Source organism: Nycticebus coucang, chromosome 18 (genome assembly GCF_027406575.1).
Source record: "Nycticebus coucang isolate mNycCou1 chromosome 18, mNycCou1.pri, whole genome shotgun sequence".
Classification (NCBI taxonomy): Eukaryota; Metazoa; Chordata; class Mammalia; order Primates; family Lorisidae; genus Nycticebus; species Nycticebus coucang.
Genome location: NC_069797.1, coordinates 54,122,042 through 54,143,130, shown reverse-complemented (window position 1 = coordinate 54,143,130; position 21,089 = coordinate 54,122,042). Strand labels below are relative to the sequence as shown.

Here is a 21,089-nt window from a genome sequence, read left to right as displayed (position 1 = left end):
TTTTTTTGTAGAGACAGAGTCTCACTTTATGGCCCTCGGTAGAGTGCCGTGGCCTCACACAGCTCACAGCAACCTCCAACTCCTGGGCTTAAGCGATTCTCTTGCCTCAGCCTCCCGAGTAGCTGGGACTACAGGCGCCCGCCACAACGCCCGGCTAGAAATTCTTATACATTCTTAATTAAAATTGATACAAATATATAATGTGCTATATTATGATTAAATATGTTAAATATGTTTTAGTGTGGTGTATGTTCTCCAGTGGTATATACTTTTAAAAGTTTCAGAGTCTAGCATAATACCTTTTGTTTTTGAGACAGGATCTTGCTCTATTGCCTAGGCTAGAGTATAGTAACACCCATAGCTCACTAGAACTTCAAGTTCTGGGTTCAAGAGATCCTCCTGTTTCAGCCTCTTGAGTAATTGGGACTACAGGTTTGTACCACAACACCCAGCTAATTTTTTTTTTTTTTTTTTTTTTTGTAGCGACAGAGTCTCACTTTATGGCCCTCGGTAGAGTGCTGTGACCTCACATAGCTCACAGCAACCTCCAACTCCTGGGCTTAAGCGATTCTCTTGCCTCAGTCTCCCGAGTAGCTGGGACTACAGGCGCCCGCCACAACGCCTGGCTAAATTTTTCTATTTTCTTATAGGTATGAGGTCTTGCTCAGACTGGTTTCAAACTCCTGGTGTCAAGCAGTCTTGCCTTAGCCTTTCAGTGTGCTAGGATTATAGGCATAAGCCATTTTGCCTGGCTGATACTACCTTTTTTTTGAGCAGTAAAATGGTCTTGTTTCTGAGATTGTGTTTATTTTATTGTTGAGTTTTTTGTCTCTGATTTATTCACTGTTCCTAAGTATATTGAGTTTGGGGGATTTTGACCATAATATCTGTTTTTAGTGCTGTGCTTTTCTGAAGAATGAGTACATTTATACATAAACTAACCACTATTCCATACTACATTGAGGAGCCAAATATTTTCCCAATTCCTTGGTAATTTTCAGGATATCTGGTTTTCTGAATTAAGTGGTTATTTATTTATTTTTTTTGAGACAGATTGTCACTTTGTTGCCCTTGGTAGAGTGCCATGGCGTTATAGCTCACAGCAACCTCAAGCTCCTGGGCTCAAGCAATTCTCTTGCCTCAGCTTCCTGAGTAGTTGAGACTAAGTGCGCCCACCACAATGCCCGGCTATTTTTAGAGATGGGGTCTTGTTCTTGCTCAAGCTGGTCTCAAACCTGTGAGCTCAGACAGTCTACCCGCCTTGGTCTCCCAGAGTGCTAGGATTACAGGCATGAGCCACCATGCCTGGCCAAGTCATTTTATTTTATTTTATTTTATCTTATTTTATTTATTTATATTTTGAGACAGAGTCTTACTGTGTTGCCCTTGGTAGAGTGCTGTGGCGTCACAGCTCACAGTAACCTCCAACTCCTGGGCTCAAGTGATTTTCTTGCCTTAGCCTCCCAAATAGCTGGGACTATAGGCGCCCAGCTAGCTATTTTCTGTTGCAGTTATTATTGTTTAGCTGGCCCAGGCTGGGTTTGAACCTGCCCTCAGTGTATGTGGCTGGCGCTGTAACCACTGTGCTACAGGTGCCAAGCCCAGGTTATTTTATTTTTAACTAATAACCTTTGTTTTGTAGATAGTTATAGATTCACAGCAAAATTGAACAGAAAGTACAGAGAGTTTTCATATATTCCCTGTCCCTACATGCTCTCAGACTCTCACTATCAACATCCCTCACCAGGGTGGTATAGTATTTGTTACAAATGATGAACTTACATTGAAACATCATTATATCTAATTCATAGTTTACATTAAGGTTCAATCTTAGTGTTGTATAGTGTGTGGATTTTGACAAATAGATAATGGCATGTATCTACTGTTGTAGTGTTATGGAAATAGTTTTACTGCAACCTGAGCAAGAGAAAGACCTCATCTCTAAAACTAGTAGGGAGTTGTGTGGTAGGTACCTGTAGTCCCAGCTTCTTGGTAGGGTGAGGGAAGAGAATCCTTTGAGACCAAGAGTGTGAGGTTGCTTTGAGCTATAATGTCATGGCACTCTACCAAGGGCAACAAAGCGAAGTGACTCTGTCTCAAACAAAACAAAATCAAACCCCAACTTCTGAGTGTAGGCAGTCTACCCACTACAGCCTCCCAGAGTGCTAGGATTATAGGCATGAACCACCTTGCCCTGCCAAAACCTTACATTTCTAGTTCCTGCTTTTTTTGATTTCTGCATTTATTTGTGAAACGTGTTCTGGTTTTTATGCAGGGTGGGTTCATTCTTAAATAAGCAATCTTTTTTTTTTTTTTTTTTTTTGTAGAGACAGAGTCTCACTTTATGGCCCTCGGTAGAGTGCCGTGGCCTCACACAGCTTACAGCAACCTCCAACTCCTGGGCTTAAGGCGATTCTCTTGCCTCAGGCTCCCGAGTAGCTGGGACTACAGGCACCCGCCACAACGCCTGGCTATTTTTTGGTTGCAGTTTGGCCGGGGCCGGGTTTGAACTTGCCACCCTCGGTATATGGGCTGGCGCCTTACCGACTGAGCCATAGGCGCCGCCCTAAAAGCAATCTTTAAGTACTGTTATCTCAAATTGAAGTCAGATCGAATAAACAAATCTGTGCATTAGAAGGACCACGTGATGTTAGCCAGTCCTTTTTAGTGGAAGTTAGAGATAAAGAACATGAAATTTACAGTTGTAAAGCAAAAGAATGCAAATACATACATGTGTTTTGTCGCTTTGTCACCCAGGCTAGAGTGCAGTGCTATTATCATAGGTCACTGCAACTTCAACCTGTAGGTTCAGCCAGTCTGTCTGCCTCAGATTCCTGAACCACTGGGAAAACAATTGCCTGATACCACACCCAATTAATTTAATCAAGTGAGCCTCCTGAGTAGCTGGGACTATTGTCATGTGGCATCATACCCCCTAATTTTTGTATTTTTTGTGGATATGGGGTCTTGCTGTTGTTCAGGCTGATCTCAAACTACTGGCCTCAAATGATCCTACCTTGGCCTCCCAAAGTGCTAGGATTATAGGCATGAACCACTGTGCCTTATATATATATATTTTTAATAGGGATAGTCTCATGAGCAGATAATTTTTTTTGTGTGTGTGTTTTCTTTTTCTTTTTCTTTTTTTGGTAGAGATGGGGGTCTTTTTTTTTTTTTTTTGTGGTTTTTGGCAGGGGCTGGGTTTGAACCCACCACCTCCAGCATACGGGGCTGGTGCCCTACCACTTTGAGCCACAGGCATTGCCCCGAGATGGGGGTCTTGCATGTAACCCTGCTTGGTCTTGAACTCCTGGACTCAAGCAATCGTGTCACCTTAGGCCCCCAAAGTTAGTATTACAGTCCTGCCACATTAGTTGGTTTTGAATAATATTGAGAGGCTCTCTGATAAGGAAACTGTGTAGATTTCCATATGGTTATGTATAAATTATATGAGTACCTAATAGTTTAAATTTTATCTTAGTTATATTCAATAATAATAATTATTTTTTGGAGATAGTCTTACACTGTTGCCCTGGGTAGAATGCTATGGCATCGTAGCTCACAGCTACCTTAAACTCTTGTGCTCAAGTAATTCTGTTGCCTCAGCCTCCCGAGTAGCTGGGACTACAGGTGCCTGCCACAACACCTGGCAGTTTTTCTATTTTTTTTTTTTTTTTGTAGAGACCGAGTCTCACTTTATGGCCCTCGGTAGAGTGCTGTGGCCTCACAAAGCTCCCAGCAACCTCCAGCTCTTGGGCTTAAGCGATTCTCTTGCCTCAGCCTCCCGAGTAGCTGGGACTACAGGCGCCCGCCACAACAGCCGGCTATTTTTTGGTTGCAGTTTGGCTGAGGCCAGGTTTGAACCCGCCACCCTCGGTATATGGGGCTGGCGCCTTACCGACTGAGCCACAGGCGCCGCCCCAGTTTTTCTATTTTTACCAGTGATGGGGTCTCTCTTACTCATGCTAATCTCATATTCCTGAGCTCTGGCTATCCATCCACCTAGGTCTCCCAAAGTGCTAGGATAATAGGCATGAGCCACCTACTATGCATGGCCTGTTTTTTTTTCCTTTTAATAGTTGTGAATGACATGTAATTCAGTAAATTTTTAAACATTTGAAAAATAACTTTAAAGAGATATGGATTGCTTTAGTAACTGCTATTTTAAGATTTTGGATGATTTATCTTTGATTATAGATGGTACATTTATTTTATTAAATTAAGTTCCCTCACTACCAAGACTGAGTGGTTGGATGGCAAGCATGTGGTCTTTGGCAAGGTGAAAGAAGGCATGAATGTTGTGGAAGCCATGGAGCGCTTTGGGTCCAAGAATGGCAAGACCAGCAAGAAGATCACCATTACTGACTGTGGACAGCTGTAATAAATTTGACTTAATGTTTCAACCACCAAACCATTCCTTCTGTAGCTCAGGAGAGCTCCCCTCTACCCCATTTGCTTGCAATATCCTGTAATCTCTGCTCTCACTGCAGTTCTTTGGGTTGCATATTTTCCTTAATCTTCTCCGTGTCTAGCTGGATTGCAGAGTTAAGTTTATGATTATGAAATAAAAACTAAATAAAAAAAAAATTAAGTTCCCTGACTTTAAGTCCAGGTTAGGTACCCAACAAAGTGAACCTTTTTTTTTTTTTTTTTTCTTTTTTTGAGACAGTTTTACTTTGTCATCCTTGGTAGAGTGCTGTGTGGTGTCTGTGTCATAGCTCACAGCAACCTCAAACTCTTAGGCTCAAGTGATTCTCTTGCCTCAGCCTCCCGAGCAGCTAGGACCACAGGCACCTGCCACGACACCTGGTTATTTTTTTTATAGATGGGGTCTCAGTCTTGCTCAGGTTTGTCTCGAACTCCTGAACTCAAGCAGTCTACCTGCTTCAGCCTCCCAAAGTGCTAGGATTACAGGTGTGATACACTGTTCTTGGCCCTGAAACATTTTTCATAATAATGATAATGTTTAATAGTGAAGATAATAAAAATAATGAAGAATTTAGTGTTAAGGTATGTCAGGGACTAAGTGCTTTACATGTTTATATTGATAACAAACAACCCAAGGTGCAGAGAGGTTATCTAATTTACTTTAAATCATAAAGTTGGTAAGTGGCTCTAGGGTCCGTGTGCTTAATGACCACTCTATTGCCTGTTACTAATTTGATCACACCATCTTAAAATTGTTTGTGTCTGTACTACTTCTCATTAGAATCCTGAGTCCTAAATGACCATAAACCATAATTCATTCTTTTTCACCTGTTGTCTTCTGTGGTGTCTGACATACAGTAGGTATTCATTAAATATTTCATCAAGTGAACTGAAGAAAAATCTTGAGTAAGTAAGTCTGTTGTAAGTCCCCTTATGCATGGGGGATATGGTTCAACCACATAAGTGGATGCCCGAGACAGTGGATAGTACCAAATCTTTTTTTTTTTTTGAGACAGAGCCTCAAGCTGTTGCCCTGGGTAGAGTCCCGTGGCATCACAGCTCATAGCAACCTCCAACTCCTGGGCTCAAGAGAGTCTCCTGCCTCCACCTCCCAAGTAGCTGGGACTACAGGCGCCTGCCACAACGCCTGGCTATTTTTTTTGGTTGTAGCCGTCATTGTTGTTTGGTGGGCCTGGGCTGGATTCTAACCCGCCAGCTCTGGTGTGTGTGGCTGGCGCCTTAGCCGCTTGAGCCACAGGCACTGAGGCAGTACCAAATCTTAGGTTATTAAGCAAAAAATTTCCGATTTCCTTAAGTACTAAGTTTGACAGTTGATGGCTCTGACATTTTACTTTTTTGCCAGGGCTGGGTTTTTTTTTTTTGTTGCAGTTTGGCTGGGGGCAGGTTTGAACCCACCACCCTCCGCATATGGGGCCGGCACCCTACTCACTGAGCCACAGGCGCCGTCCCCAGGGCTGGGTTTGAACCCACCACCTCTGGCATATAGGGCCAGCGCCCTACTCCTTTGAGCCACAGGTGCCGCCCTGACATTTTACTTTGATACTTGTTTTTTTGTGTGTGTGTTTTTCCAAATACACGTCTTGGGTTGTGATTATCTTTCACAGTTTTTTTAAGAGCAATTTTTATAAAACCATAGATAAGTTATTTTTGAATATGGAACCAATGCAGTTACAGACAGCTTAAGATATCAATGAAGTGTTTAGGAAGGATGTGGCTTATGAATGCAGAGTACATTGATAGTTTGAGAAGTTCCATTCTGGTGATTTTAGTCTTGAAAATGAGCCACATGGGTGACCTCAGACTAAGGTAGGTGATGAGCTAAAAGCTGTCATCATGGAAGCAAATCCATCTCAACCTACATGTAAATTAGCAAGGTTTGACGTTAGTATTCCAACAGGATTGGTCCATTTTAATCAAATTGGCAAGGCAAAGAAGCTGGATAGATAGGTTCTACATGAATTAAGTGAGCATCAGAAGAGAAACTATCTGGGAGCTTGCTTTTCTTTGCTGTCACAACTGTCATGACGTAAAGGTAGACCGTTTACTATACCACATTGTTACGTGTGATGAAAAATGCATTCTTTTTGACAATTGCAAGCATTTGGAACAATGACTGGATGAAGATGAAGTGCCAAAGCACACTCCAAAACTGAATATTCATCAAAGAAAGCTAATGCTGGCTTGGTGCCTATAGCTCAGTGGCTAGTGTGCTGGCCACATACATCAGGGCTGGCTGGTTGGAACCTGGCCCAAAGGCCTGCCAAACAACAATAACAGCTACAACAACAACAACAACAAAAAATAGCCGGGCTTGTGGTGGGCACCTGTAGTCCCAGTTACTTGGGAGGTTGAGGCAAGAGAAGAGAATCGCTTAAGCTCAAGAGTTTGAGGTTGCTGTGAGCTGTGATGCCATGGCACTCTACCGAGGGTGACATAATGAGACTCTTGTCTCAAAAAAAAAAAAAAGAAACAAACTAATGCTGTCTTTTGGTGGTCCAGCACTGGTGTTATCCACTGCAGCTTCATGAAACTTGGTTAGTCACTTACATGAGATTTCTACTGCAACTGTTTGGAAGAAATGATGAGGATGCTTGTGATTAAGCAGGTATGATTGGTCATTAGAGGCAAGCTAATCCTGTCTCCAGACGTTGCACAATGCTAGTCAAACTACAGAAGTTGGACTCTCTATCATCCATTGTATTCACTAGACCCTGCACCAACTGAATGCTACTTCTGGCGTTGGACCACTTTTTGCAAGGAAAAATATTCAGCAATCTACTGTAATAAAAGTTATGCTGGCTCGGCACTGATAGCACAGTGGTTATTGCACCAGCCACGTACACTGAGGCTGGTGGGTTCAAATCCAGCCCTGGCCAGCTAAACAGCAATGACAACTGCAACAAAAATAGTCGGGGCATTGTGGTGGGTGCCTGTAGTCCCAGCTACTTGGGATACTGAGGCAAGAGAATTGCTTAAGCCCAAGAGTTTGAGGTTGCTGTGAGCTATGACACCACAGCACTCTACTGAGGGTGACATAGTGAGACTCTATCTCAAAAAATAAAAAGTTATGTTGGCTGGCTGTAGTGGCTCATACCTGTAATCCTAGCACTTGGGAAGGTTGAGGTGGAAGGATTGCTTTAGGCCAGGAGTTCAAGGCCAGCCAGAGCAACATAGCTAGAGCCCTATCTCTACAACAAAAATTAGTTGGGCTTTGTAGTGCACACCTGTAGTCCCAGCTACTGGGAAGGCTGAGGCAAGAGGATCGCATGAACCCAGGAGTTTGAGGTTGCAGTGAGCTGTGATGATGCCGTTGCACTGTAGTCACTAGGCAATAGAGTGAGATCCCGTCTCAAAAAAATTTGTCAGTTATTATCTTTCTCTCTTAAAATATCTCATTGTATTGTACTCACCCTTCTTTGGTATATCTTAACTGTCAGTGTCATCACCTTTGTGCCTTGGGCCATTATTAGGTAAAATAAATGTTACTTAAGGCTAGGTGCAGTGGCTGATGTCTGTAATCCTAGCACTCTGGGAGGTCGAGGCAAATGGATTACCTGAGCCCACGGATTGGAGACCAGCCTGAGCCAGAGTGAGACTCTGCCTCTGAAAATAGCTAGGCAGCCTAATGTGGCGGATGCCTGTAGTCTCAGCTACTTGGGAGGCTGAGGCAAGAATTGCTTGAGCCCAAGAATTTGAGTTTGCTGTGAGCTTTGATGCTACTGCACTCTACCAAGGGCGACAGAGTAAAACTCTGTCTCCAAAAAAAAAAAAAAAGTGTTACTTGAACATGAACACTGATATGACCAACAGTCTTATCTGATGACTGTTGGCTACTACTTATCTGATGACTGAGATGGCTACTAAATGCTACCAGCCATTAGCATTTACAGCATGGATCTGCTGGACAAAGGGATGATTCATGTCCTGGGTGAGGTGGAATGGGAGAACACAAGATTTCATCATGCTACTCAGAACAGTGCACAATTTAAAATTTATGAGTTATTTTTGGAATTTTCCATGTAATATTTCTGGACCGTGGTTGACTCTGGATAACTGAAACCACGGAAAGTAAAACTGGGTAAGAGGGGAGTATGTATTTGTTAGGTCTGAATTTCTACATATGTTTTCTTCTTTTTTCTTTTTTTATTTGAGACAGTCTCAAGCTGTCACTGTGGGTAGAGTACTGTGGTGTCATAGCTTACAGCAATCTCCAACTCTTGGGTTCAAGTGATCCTCTTGCCTCAGTTTTTTTCTATTTTTAGTAGAGACGAAGTCTCACTTTTGCTCAGGCTGGTCTCAAACTCATGATCAGTCCACCCAGCTCGACCTTCAGAGTTCTGGAATTACAGCCCTGAGCCACTGTGCCTGGCCCTACATATACTTTATTCTGTTAAATATATGGGTAATGAAATCATAGTGTATTTAAGATTGTTTTGCCATTATCTTTAACTTATATTTCGCTTCCCTTTGAGGAATATCATCAAGATATTTACTAACTTAAAAAATTCTTTACAGTGTTTACTAAGAAAATAGGGGGCGGTGCCTGTGGCTCAGTTGGTAAGGTGCCGGCCCCATATACTGAGGGTGGCGGGTTCAAACCCGGCCCCGGCTGAACTGCAACCAAAAAATACCTGGGCGTTGTGGCGGGCACCTGTAGTCCCAGCTACTTGGGAGGCTGAGGCAAGAGAATCGCTTAATCCCAGGAGTTGGAGGTTGCTGTGAGCTGTGTGATGCCGTGGCACTCTACCGAGGGCCATAAAGTGAGACTCGGTCTCTACAAAAAAAAAAAAAAAAAGAAAAAATAGAATAAAAAATTGTCACGGGTGATACCTGTGGCTCAAGGAGTAGGGTGCCGGTCCCATATACCAGAAGTGGCTGGTTCAAACCCGGCCCTGGCCAAAAACTGCAAAAAAAAAAAAAAAAAAAATTGTCATAAATTGGGCGGCACCTGTGGGTCAGTGGATAGGACGCTGGCCCCATATACTAAGGGTGAGGTTCCGTTTGAACCCAGCCCCAGGCCAAACTGCAACAGACAAATAGCCAGGCATGGTAGGTGGGCGCCTTTAGTCCCTGCTACGTGGGAGGCTAAGGCAAGAGAATTGCCTAAGCCCAGAAGTTGGAGGTTGTTGTGAGCTATGACGCCATGGCACTCTGCCAATGGAAATAAAGTAAAAAAAAAAATTGTTATAATAGATTAAATGGGGATAAAAAGTGATTCTGTAATGTTATGTAATACCTTTTTTTTGTTGTTGTTTTAGAGACAGTCTCACTTTGTTGCCCTCGGTAGAGTGCTGTGGCATCACAGCTCACAGCAACCTCCAACTCCTGGACTTAGGCAATTCTCTTGCCTCAGCCTCCCAAGTAGCTGGGACTACAGGTGCCTGCCACAATGCCTGGCTATTACTTTGTTGCAATGTGACATCATCATAGCTCATTGCAACCTCAAACTTGTGAGTTTAAGGGGTCATCTTGTCTCTGTCTGCTGAGTAACTAGGACAACAGGGGCTCACCACTATGCCTGGTTAATTTCTGTATTATTTTTTGTAGAGATAGAGTGTCACTCTGTTGCTCAGACTCGTCTTGAACTCACCGTCTTAAGTGATCCTCCTGCCTTGGCCTCCCACAGTGCTAGGATTACTGGTGTAAGCCACTGTGCTGGCCTATGCTGTTTTAAACACTTAGCTGTTTTTGAGTTAGTTCTTGAAATCAGTACTTCCTAACATTTTTTTTAGAGACAGAGTGTTACTTTGTTGCCCTCGGTAGAGTGCTGTGGTATCACAGCTCATAGCAATCTCCAGCTCTTGGGCTTAGGCAATTCTCTTGCCTCAGCCTCCCAAGTAGCTGGGACTACAGGTGCCTGCCACAATGCCTGGCTATTACTTTGTCGCAATGTGGCTGGGGCTGGGTTTAAACCCTCTATCCTCGGTGTATGGGGCCGGCGCCCTACTCACTGAGCCACAGGTGCCGCCCCCTAACTTTTCTTTATTTTTTTTATTTTTTTTATTTTTATATATTTTTTTGTAGAGACAGAGTTTCACTTTATTGCCCTCGGTAGAGTGCCGTGGCGTCACACAGCTCACAGCAACCTCCAACTCCTGGGCTTAGGCGATTCTCCTGCCTCAGCCTCCCGAGTAGCTGGGACCACAGGCGCCCGCCACAACGCCCGGCTATTTTTTTGTTGCAGTTTGGCCGGGGCCGGGTTTGAACCCGCCACCCTTGGTATATGGGGCCGGCGCCCTGCTCACTGAGCCACAGGCGCTGCCCCCTAACTTTTTTTTTAAAGGCATTATTAGAAAATGATGTTTCCAAAAAAAAAGAAAAAAGAAAATGATGTTTCTGCGCCTGTGGCTCAAAGGGGTAGGGCACTGCCCCCACATGTAAGAGGTGGCGGGTTCAAACCCAGCCCTGGCCAGAAACTGCAAAAAAAAAAAATGGTATTTCCTTGGTACACTGGGAAGAAGAGGCTCAGAACACAGGAGTATGTCAAAAGAGGTTTCTCATTGCTCTATGTCCTACTTGGCTGACTCAAGGACCAGGGGAATCAATATACTGGCAAAGCTGTAATTCATATTTTGAAGTGCCACAGAACACTTTTTTATATTGAGACAGAATCTCACTTTGTTGCCCTTGGTAGAATGCCGTGATGCATTGCTCACAGCAATCTCAAACTCTTGGGCTCAAGCAATTCTCTTCCTTCAGCCTTCTGAGTAGTTGGGACTACACGCAAGCGCCACAAAACCTGGCTATTCGTTTTTTTCTTTCCTTTCTTTGTTTTTTTCAGATAACAGCCCCAAGCTGTTGCCCTTGGTAGAGTATTGTGGTGTCATAGCTCATAGCAATCTCCAACTCTTGGGCTCAAGTGATCCTCTTGCCTCAGTTTTTTCTATTTTTAGTAGAGATGGGGTCTTGTTTCTGCTGAGGCCGGTCTTGAACTTGTGAGCTCAAGCAATCCACTCACCTTGGCCTCCTCGAGTACTAGGATTACAGGTGTGAGCCACTGTGCCTGGCACACAGAACAGTGTTTGAAAAGCTCTGCTGTAGGGCGGCGTCTGTGGCTCAGTGAGTAGGGCGCCGGCCCCATATACCGAGGGTGGTGGGTTCAAACCCGGCCCCGGCAAAACTGCAACAAAAAAAGCTGGGCATTGTGGCAGGCGCCTGTAGACCCAGCTACTTGGGAGGCTGAGGCAAGAGAATCATCTAAGCCCAAGAGTTGGAGGTGCTGTGAGCTGTGTGACGCCACGGCACTCTACCGAGGGCGGTACAGTGAGACTCTGTCTCTACCAAAAAAAAAAAAAGCTCTGCTGTAAATAGTTTCAAGAATTAGAATTGTAAGAAGGAATCTTATGTTATTTTATTCTTAATTGTTTCCTAACTGCTGAATGGTATGGGATCATTTTATTTATGTATGCCATCTCTTTTACTTTTTTCTTGATTCTCAGATCTTTGTCAATTTTATCAGTTTTTTTTTTTTAAGAACTAACTTTTGCTTTGTAGACCTCAGTTGAGTGTTTATTTTCAATTTTCTTAGCTTCTGCTCTTAATTATTTCCTTCTACTTTCTTCGGGTTTATGTTGCAGGGTTTGTTTGTTTGTTTTGAGATCGAGCCCAAGCTGTCGCCCTGGGTAGAGTGCTGTGGCATCACAGCTCACAGCAACCTCCAACTCCTGGGCTGAAGCGATTCTCTTGCCTCTGCCTCCCAAGTAGCTGGGACTACAGGCACCCGCCACAACGCCGGCTATTTATTTGTTTTGTTGTTGTTGCAGCCGTTGTTGTTTGGTGGGCCCGGGCTTGAACCCTCCAGCTCAGGTGGAGGCACCTTATGTGGCTGGCACCTTAGCCACTTGAGCTACAGGCACCAAGCCTATGTTGCAGGTTTTAAAAAACTTCTTGCGATGGATGTTTAACTTAATAATTTATATTTCTTTTATTTATTTTTAGTATAGTTATTTAAATTTAAATTGTCATCTTAAAAATGAACTGCTTTGTTTGTTATTTATTTGTTTTTGGAGAAATTTCTCCAGGAAACAGCGATGGCTATTTTGCTTGCTGCTGCTGCTACTTCTTTCCTCTTTCTTTTGACAGTTTCTTAAAAGTACATGCAATGTAGCCGGGCGTTGTGACGGGCGCCTGTAGTCCCAGCTACTCGGGAGGCTGAGGCAGGAGAATCGCGTAAGCCCAAGAGTTAGAGGTTGCTGTGAGCCGTGTGACGCCACGGCACTCTACCCGAGGGCGGTACAGTGAGACTCTGTCTCTACAAAAAAAAAAAAAGTATATGCAATGTTGACGTGCTGTAAACTTCACCTAATAAAGTGTAATTTCATACATTTTGTCATAAAAGCATCAGGATAATAAACATATCTGTCCTCTATCCAAAAAATATTCTCATGCCCCTTTGTAATCCATTCCTCTCCCTCCCCCCAGTCCCCAGGCATCCACTGATTTGCTTCCAGTTTTTTTTAACATGTAGTATTTTTATCATTCAATTCAAAGTATTTTCTCTTCTTTTCTTTTCTTTTTTTTTTTGTAGAGATAGAGTCTCACTTTATGGCCCTCGGTAGAGTGCCATGGCATCCCACAGCTCACAGCAACCTCCAACTCCTGGGCTTACGCGATTCTCTTGCCTCAGCCTCCTGAGTAGCTGGGACTACAGGCGCCCGCCACAACGCCCAGCTATTTTTTGGTTGCAGTTCAGCCGGGGCCGGGTTTGAACCCGCCACCTCAGTATATGGGGCTGGCGCCCTACCGACTGAGCCACAGGCGCCGCCCAATTCAAAGTATTTTCTAATTTCTAACCCATGGAATATTTAGAGTACATGGAGACTTCTAGTTTTTATTTTTATTTTTTATTTCTAGCTAACTTATATTATGGTTAGGAAGCATACCGTGTGATTTTAGATTTTGGACTTTTAAGACTTGCCCTATGATGGGACATGGGTAGCTCACACTTTGGAAGGCTGAGGGAGAGTGGATCACTTGAGGCCAGGGGTTTGAGACTAGCATGGGCAATATGAGGAAACCTTGTCTGTATGAAAAATAGAAAAATTAGCTAGGCATGGTGGTGCAGGCCTGCAGTACTCCCAGCTACTTGGGAGATTGTGGCAGAATTGCGTAAGCCCAGGAGTTAGAAACTACAGTGAGCTATGATGACACCACTGCATTCTAGACCAGGCAACAGAGTAAGACCCTGTCTAAAAAATACAAAAAGACTTGCCTTATGGCTGTAAATGTTTTGTATATGTCTTATTCAATCAAATTTATTAATTTTGTTTAAATCTTTCTTTTTTTTTTTTGGTAGAGACAGAGTTTCATTTTGTCACCCTCAGTAGAGTGCTGTGGCATCACACAGCTCACAGCAACCTCCAACTCCTGGGCTTAGGCCATTCTCTTGCTTCAGCCTCCCGAGTAGCTGAGGCTACAGGCACCCACCTCAACGCCTGGCTGTTTTTTGGTTGTTGCAGTTTGGCTGAGGCTGGGTTTGAACCCGCCACCCTTGGTATATGGGGCGGGCACCCTACCCACTGAACCACAGGTGCCACCCTTAAATCTTCATTTTTACTGACTTTATCCCTGCTTATTCTTTTGATCATTGTTTAATATTCATGTGTCCTTTTTCTCATTCTTTACCGTCATACTTACTGAATCCTTATTTTTTAGATATCCAGCTCGTGCAAACAGCCCATTGTGCTTTTGTTCCCTCTTAGATCAGTTGGAAAATCTTTGTCATTTTAATACAGCAGTTAATCAATTTACCTTCAGTGTATTTACTGTTAACGTGGCTTTAAGTCTACCATTTTATTATGTACATTCTCATATTCTCTTAGTTTGAAAGGTGGATTTTTTTTTTTTTTAAACAGAGTCTCACATTGTCACCCTTGGTAAAGTGCTGTGGTGGCATAGCTCACAGCAACCTCAAACTCCTGGGCTGAGGCGATCCTTTTGCTTCAGTCTCCCAAGTAGTTGGGACCATAGGTGCTAGTCTCAGTCTTGTTCAGGCTGGTCTCCAACTCCTGAGCTCAAGCAATCCTCCCCACTCACCCTCCCAGAGTGCTAGGATTACAGGCATGAGCCACTGTGCCTGGCCTGAAAGTTGGGTTTATGGAGTGGTTTTGCTTTTTGGGTTTTGTTGTTGTTGTCTTTTGGATATGTATGAGTACCCCAGAAATTACCACATGCATCCCTGACTTCACTCAAAAAAGAATATAATGTTATTTTGTCCTTCTGGACAATGTAAGAATCTTAAGAGTATTTAATCTCTTCTACTTTTTTGGAGACAAGAGTCTCACTTTGTTGCCCTCAGTAGAGTGTTATGGCATCACAGCTCACAGCAACCTCAAATTCTTGGGCTCAAGTGATTCTCTTGCCTCAGCTTCCCAAGTAGCTGGGACTATAGGCACCCACTGCAACACCCTGCTATTTTTAGAGATGAGGTCTCACTCTGGCTCAGACTGGTCTCAAATCTGTGAGCTCAGGCAATCCACCTATCTCGGCCTCCCTAGAGTGCCAGGATTATAGGTGTGAGCCACCATGCCCGACCCCTTTAATCTCTTATCTCTTTTCTGATTACATGCTATTGCTGTGATGCAGTTTTAATTCTCTTACGATTTTAAAATTAAAAAGTGCATTTATAAGGCTGGCATGGGGGCTTATGTATGTAATCTCTATAAAAAATAAGCAAAAATTAGTTGGACATGACGGTGCATGCCTGTAGTCCCAGCTACTTGGTTGGCTGAGTCTGGAAGAGTGCTGGAGCTCTGGGTTTGAGGTTGTAGCCAGCTATGATGACGCCACTGCACTCTAGTCTGGAAAACAGATCAGACCTTATCTTCAAAAAAAGAAACTCACAAGCAAAAACCCCTTCATAAGATATTATGTTATACAGTATAATGTTTGTTTAGATTTACTGAAACATTTACTAATTTTTGCTGTTCATCGTTCTAGCATTCCTTTTCAAATTAGTCTTTATTTTTGCTTGCAGAGTAAATACCCTTTATAAAGTTGTTTCATATAGGTCTGTTGATAGCAAAGTCTGTTTTTGTTTCTTTGAGCAAGCATATCTTTACCTTGTATTTTTTAACTTTCACTTTAAATTCTAACTTCATTGAAGTCTGATGTACATAAAACAACTATTAATTGTTAGTGTCTATCTTACATTTCATTGTTTTTGTTTTTTTTTTGAGACAGAGTCTCATTTTGTCACCCTTGGTAGAGTGCTGTGGCCTCACAGCTCACAGCAACCTCAACCTCTTGGGCTCAAGCAATTCTCTTGCCTCAGCCTCCCAGGTAGCTGGGACTACAGGCACTTGCCACAACAGCTGGCTATTTTTATTTTTTGGTTGTAGTTGTCGTTGTTTGGCAGACCTGGACTGGATTTGAATTTGCCAGCTCCAGTGTATGTGGCTGGCACCCTAGCTGCTGAGCTACAGGTGCTGAGCCTCTATCTTAGATTTCAGTAAATTTTGACACCTGTGTCCACCAGTATTATAACATTCATTTGAAAAGATTATTATTATTGTTTTAAGGATTTTTTTTTGTTTTTTGAGACAGAGCCTAAAGCTGTCACCCTGGGTAGAGTGCTATGGCATCACAGCTCACAGCAACCTCCAACTCCTGGGCTCAAGTGATTCTCCTGCCTCCACCTCCCAAGTAGCTGGGATTACAGGCGCCTGCCACATCGCCTGGCTATTTTTGGTTGCAGCCATCATTGTTGTTTGGCTGTCCTGGGCTGGATTCGAACCTGCTAGCTCAAGTGTATGTGGCTGGCGCCTTAGCCGCTTGAGCTATTGGCGTCGAACCAAGGATTTCTTTTTTACTGGCTATAAAATTCTAGATTGGCTTTTATTTTCTTTTAGTGCATGGACTGTTTTATTCCACTGTCTTCTTTCTTTCCTTGTTGCTCTTGAAAAGTTAGCTGTTACACTATTGTTTCTTTCTTTTTTTTTTTTTTTTGTAGAGACAGAGTCTCACTTTATGGTCCTCTGTAGAGTGCTGTGGCCTCACACAGCTCACAGTAACCTCCAACTCCTGGGCTTAAGTGATTCTCTTGCCTCAGCCTCCCGAGCAGCTGGGACTACAGGCGCCCACCACAACGCCCGGCTATTTTTTGGTTGCAGTTTGGCTGGGGCCGGGTTTGAACCCGCCACCCTCTGTATAGTATATGGGGCCGGCGCCTTACCGACTGAGCCACAGGCACCGCCCTACACTATTGTTTCTTTAACTATAGTTTTACCCAGCCAGCCTCTCCTGCCCAGATGTTTTTGTTTTCAAGACCGAGTCTCACTCTTTGGCCCAGGGTAAAGTGTGGTGGCATCATCATAGTTCATAGCAACCTCAATCTCTTTGGCTGACTAGGCGCCTGCCACAATGCTCAGGTAATTTTTCCATTTTTAAAAATTATTTATTTCTTTATTTCATTATTTATTTTTTGAGACAGAGTCTCAAGCTGTCACCCTGGGTAGAGTGCTGTGGCATCATAGCTCACAGCAACCTCCAACTCTTGGGCTCAAGAGATCCTCTTACCTCAGTTTTTCTATTTTTTAGTGGAGATGAGGGTCTTGCTTTTTGTTCAGGCTGGTCTCTAACTCTGAGCTCAAGAGATCCACCCTCCTTGGCCTCCCAGAGTCTAGGATTATAGGCATGAACCACCTTTCTGGCCTCCATATGATTTTTAATTGTTGTCTGTGTCTTGCATTTTATTGAGTTTAACTATATTCCACCTCATTGGATTTCTTTTTCTTTCTTTCTTTTTTTATTTTTGAGACAGAGTCTTACTTTGTCACCCTCAGTAGAAGGCTGTGGCATCGGGGTGGCGCCTGTGGCTCAAGGAGTGGGGCGCTGGTCCCATATGCCAGAGGTGGCGGGTTCAAACCCAGCCCTGGCCAAAAAAAAAAACACACACACACACACACACACACAAAGAGTGCTGTGGCATCACAGCTCATAGCAACCTCCAACTCCTGGGCTTAGGCAGTTCTCTTGCCTCAGCCTCCCAAGTAGCTGGGACCACAGGCACCTGCTATTTTTTGTTGCAGTTTTGCCTGGACCAGGTTTGAACCCGCCACCCTCGGTATATGGGGCCAGCGCCCTATTCACTGAGCCACCGGGGCTGCCCAGATTTCTTTTTATGTAGGCTTTAAAGGGCCTAGTGAATCTATGGCTTAGTGTCTTTAATTAGTTTTGGAAAGATCTCTGTCATGATCTCTTTAGATACTGCTTCTGCCCCATTCTGTCCTCTTATCTTCCCTCTGTGACAACAATCAAATGTATATTTGGGTTTCTTTAAAAAAGAAGCTGTTGCCCGGGGTAGAGTGTCGTGGCATCACAGCTCACAGCACCCCTCCAACTCCTGGGCTCAAGTGAGTCTCCTGCCTCTGCCTCCCAAGTAGCTGGGACTACAGGCACCTGCCACAATGCCTGGCTAATTTTTAGTTGCAGCCATCATTGTTATTTGGCAGGCCCGGGCTGGATTTGAACCCGCCAGTTCAGGTGTATATGGCTGGTGCCTTAGTCACTTGAGCCACAGGTACTGAGCCAAAAAAAAAATTTTTTTTAATAGCATCAATATGTTAGGATTAAAAATTTTTTAATCATATCTTTTTTAATAGTATAAAATTGCTTTCTAGTAGTGCACTTTTATCCTTACTATAAAGAAGTTGTATGATTTCTTTGTTGCTATTAAGCATTTAATTGTGCATGCATTTAAACAGAAAGTTGCAAATGAAAAATATGAGAGACAGTTTTGCATTTTTATTTCTTTTTTAAAGGTTTTTTTTTTGCAGTTTTTGGCCAGGGCCAGCGTCCTACTCCTTGAGCCACAGGGGCTGCCTTCTTTTTAAAAGATTTTTATTTATTTATTTTTTATTTTTATTTTTATTTTTTTTGTAGAGACAGAGTCTCACTGTACTGCCCTCCGGTAGAGTGCCGTGGCGTCACCCGGCTCACAGCAACCTCCAACTCTTGGGCTTACCCAATTCTCTTGCCTCAGCCTCCTGAGCAGCTGGGACTACAGGTGCCCGCCACAACGCCCGGCTATTTTTTTTGTTGTTGCAGTGTGGCCGGGGCTGGGTTTGAACCCGCCACCCTCGGCATATGGGGCCGGCGCCCTACTCATAGAGCCACAGGCACCGCCCTTTTTTAAAGTTTTTAATGCTTCCCATTTTTTCAGATAGCTTTTGAAAATTGACATGTAATAATTATACATATTTTTGATATTTTGAGAGACATACACATGGTAGAATCCCCATAGTTAACCACCTCCCTTTATTAACCACTTCCTTAAGTTGATGTAATTTTGATAGATTGGACATGTACTCAATAAAAGAGCTCTATATACTGAGCACTTGGACTATGATACACAATATTAATTTACCCTCTGTAACTTGACCAATTGAGCCTCCTCTACACTAAGGGGTAGATGGTATGGGCTTTGCCCCTTAGTTGTATTACTTTTTCTTTAGTATAAGTTGTTTTTTCATGTTTTATATTACCACATGTTGGATTAGGCCTAACTTCTATTGTTTATTATGTGTTGTGGAAGATTTTTTTCAACTTGAAGGACTGGTCTGAATTGTAGGTATATCCTATAATTACTGAAAAATTACACAGTTAATTGAGACACGACGGCCCAAAGGAAAGAACTGACGTTGAAGGAAAAGGTTATCTTCTTTTTTTTTTTTTTTTTTTTCTGTAAAGACAGATTCTCTGAGTCTCACTTTACTGCCCTCGGTAGAGTGCCATGACATCATGGGACTCACAGCAACCTCCAGGTCTAAGTCTCCCTCTATCTCCCTCGGTAGAGTGCTGTGGCAGCTCACAGCAACCTCCAACTCCTGGGCTTAGGCGATTCTCTTGCCTCAGCCTCCCAAGCAGCTGGGACTATAGGGACCCACCACAACGCCCGCCTATTTTTTTGTTGCAGTTTGGCCAGGAATGGGTTCGAACCCGCCAGGCTCAGTATATGGGGCCGGCGCCCTACTCACTGAGCCACAGGTGCCGCCCGGAAAAGGTTATCTTCTACATTTTCTGGAAAGTAGAAGCCAGAGAAAGACAGCAGAACATTTTGGTGTTAGGAAGACCACAGTTAGTAACAACTGAAAACATAAACAAGAGTGCCTGGAGAGATATGGTAAGGAAAGCAGAGACCTATGACAGAAAAGGAGGAAAACCTCCTGCAATGAAGTCAGTGAAGCCATATGAAGCTGGTTCAGACATAGGAAGGCAATTAACGCCCAAATCTCTGGGCTGTTGATGCAAGAAGTTGCTAAAAAATCACACAGGAATTCAGGTGGCAGATTCTAAGCATCAAGTGGTTGGCTCAAGTTTAAATACAGGATCTCCCATAAAGCCTTATGTGGTGAATCCAATGAAGTTCCAATAGAAGTTGTGGAAAAGTTCATCCAAAAGTTTCTAGACTTTGCCAGAAGCTGCAAAGATGGTGACATATTTAATGCTGATGAGTGTGGACCCTTTTCAAGCTTTGCCTGACAGGAGCTTCATCATGAAGGTTGACAAATGTAAGAGGAGAAAACTTTACAAAGAACATTTCACAGTTCTGCTTTGCACTAGCTCAAATGGAGAAAATTAAAACCTGTGGTGATTTTTAAAGAAGAATCTGAAGCCCAAAGACCTCCCTGTCACTTAAGATTAAACAAATGCACATGGATGACTGGTTTCCTATTTGAGAAATGGGTAAGAGATATAGACTGAGAAATGAAGAAGAAATTGTATGTTTTACTGACAGCAGACAACTGTCCTGTCCACCTGCAAGTGAATCATCTCACAAACATGACCTCAGAAATCCAACCTCTTGACCAAGGCATCATCAAAACATTTAAAATGTACTACTGAGTCCAGTGCCTTTAGTGGGTCATTACTAAAACATGAATCTTTGGTCCACCTGTGGAAGCAGCTGATGAAGTGGAAGAAGCAAGGGAAGATGACATAGCAATTGCAGAGACTCCAAAAGAAGATGATGTCAGGCATCTACTAAGGCTGTTGAGATCATTTGTTGTGGAAATATGTCCAGGTGTGCTGAGTAGTGTAGCCATTGTTGAGAGTGCTTTCTCCACTTACCTTTGTAATACAAATAAGAAACAGATCAAATTGACTCTTTTCAGAAGGAATGATTAAACTGTGAGAAAATAGTGAATGTATTGATTTTGGATGATACTGTGTGTATGATTTTACTGTTTTGATTATGTATGGTTTTGTATGATATTCTCTAATGAAAGCTATACAAGAAAGTAAAGTATATATGGGATCAGTACAGTAGGCCTTGTTCCTTATGTTGATCACCTCTGTATGTTGACCACTTTGTTATAGTCTCTTGGGGGGTCAGCTTACAGAGGTTCTACTGTATATAATTTTTAACTATTTTCCCCTTTCCTACTGGGAGGTGAAATTTTTCTTCTGTCTTCCTCAGTCAACTGACTTATGATATTTTGATACCTGAATACAGTGTATAATTTTTTTTTTTTGTAGAGACAGAGTCTCACTGTACCACCCTCAGGTAGAGTGCTGTGGCGTCACACGGCTCACAGCAACCTCTAACTCTTGGGCTTACGCGATTCTCTTGCCTCAGCCTCCCGAGCAGCTGGGACTACAGGCGCCCGCCACAACGCCCGGCTATTTTTTTGTTGCAGTTT

At 43.2% G+C, this 21,089-nt stretch overlaps 1 protein-coding gene across 2 annotated transcripts in view; it reads left to right on the top strand.

The window, feature by feature from the left end:
* NPEPPS (aminopeptidase puromycin sensitive) overlaps positions 1–21,089 on the top strand; it is a 135,749-nt gene that overhangs the window by 36,082 nt on the left and 78,578 nt on the right. The gene's annotated exons all lie outside the window — the stretch shown is intronic.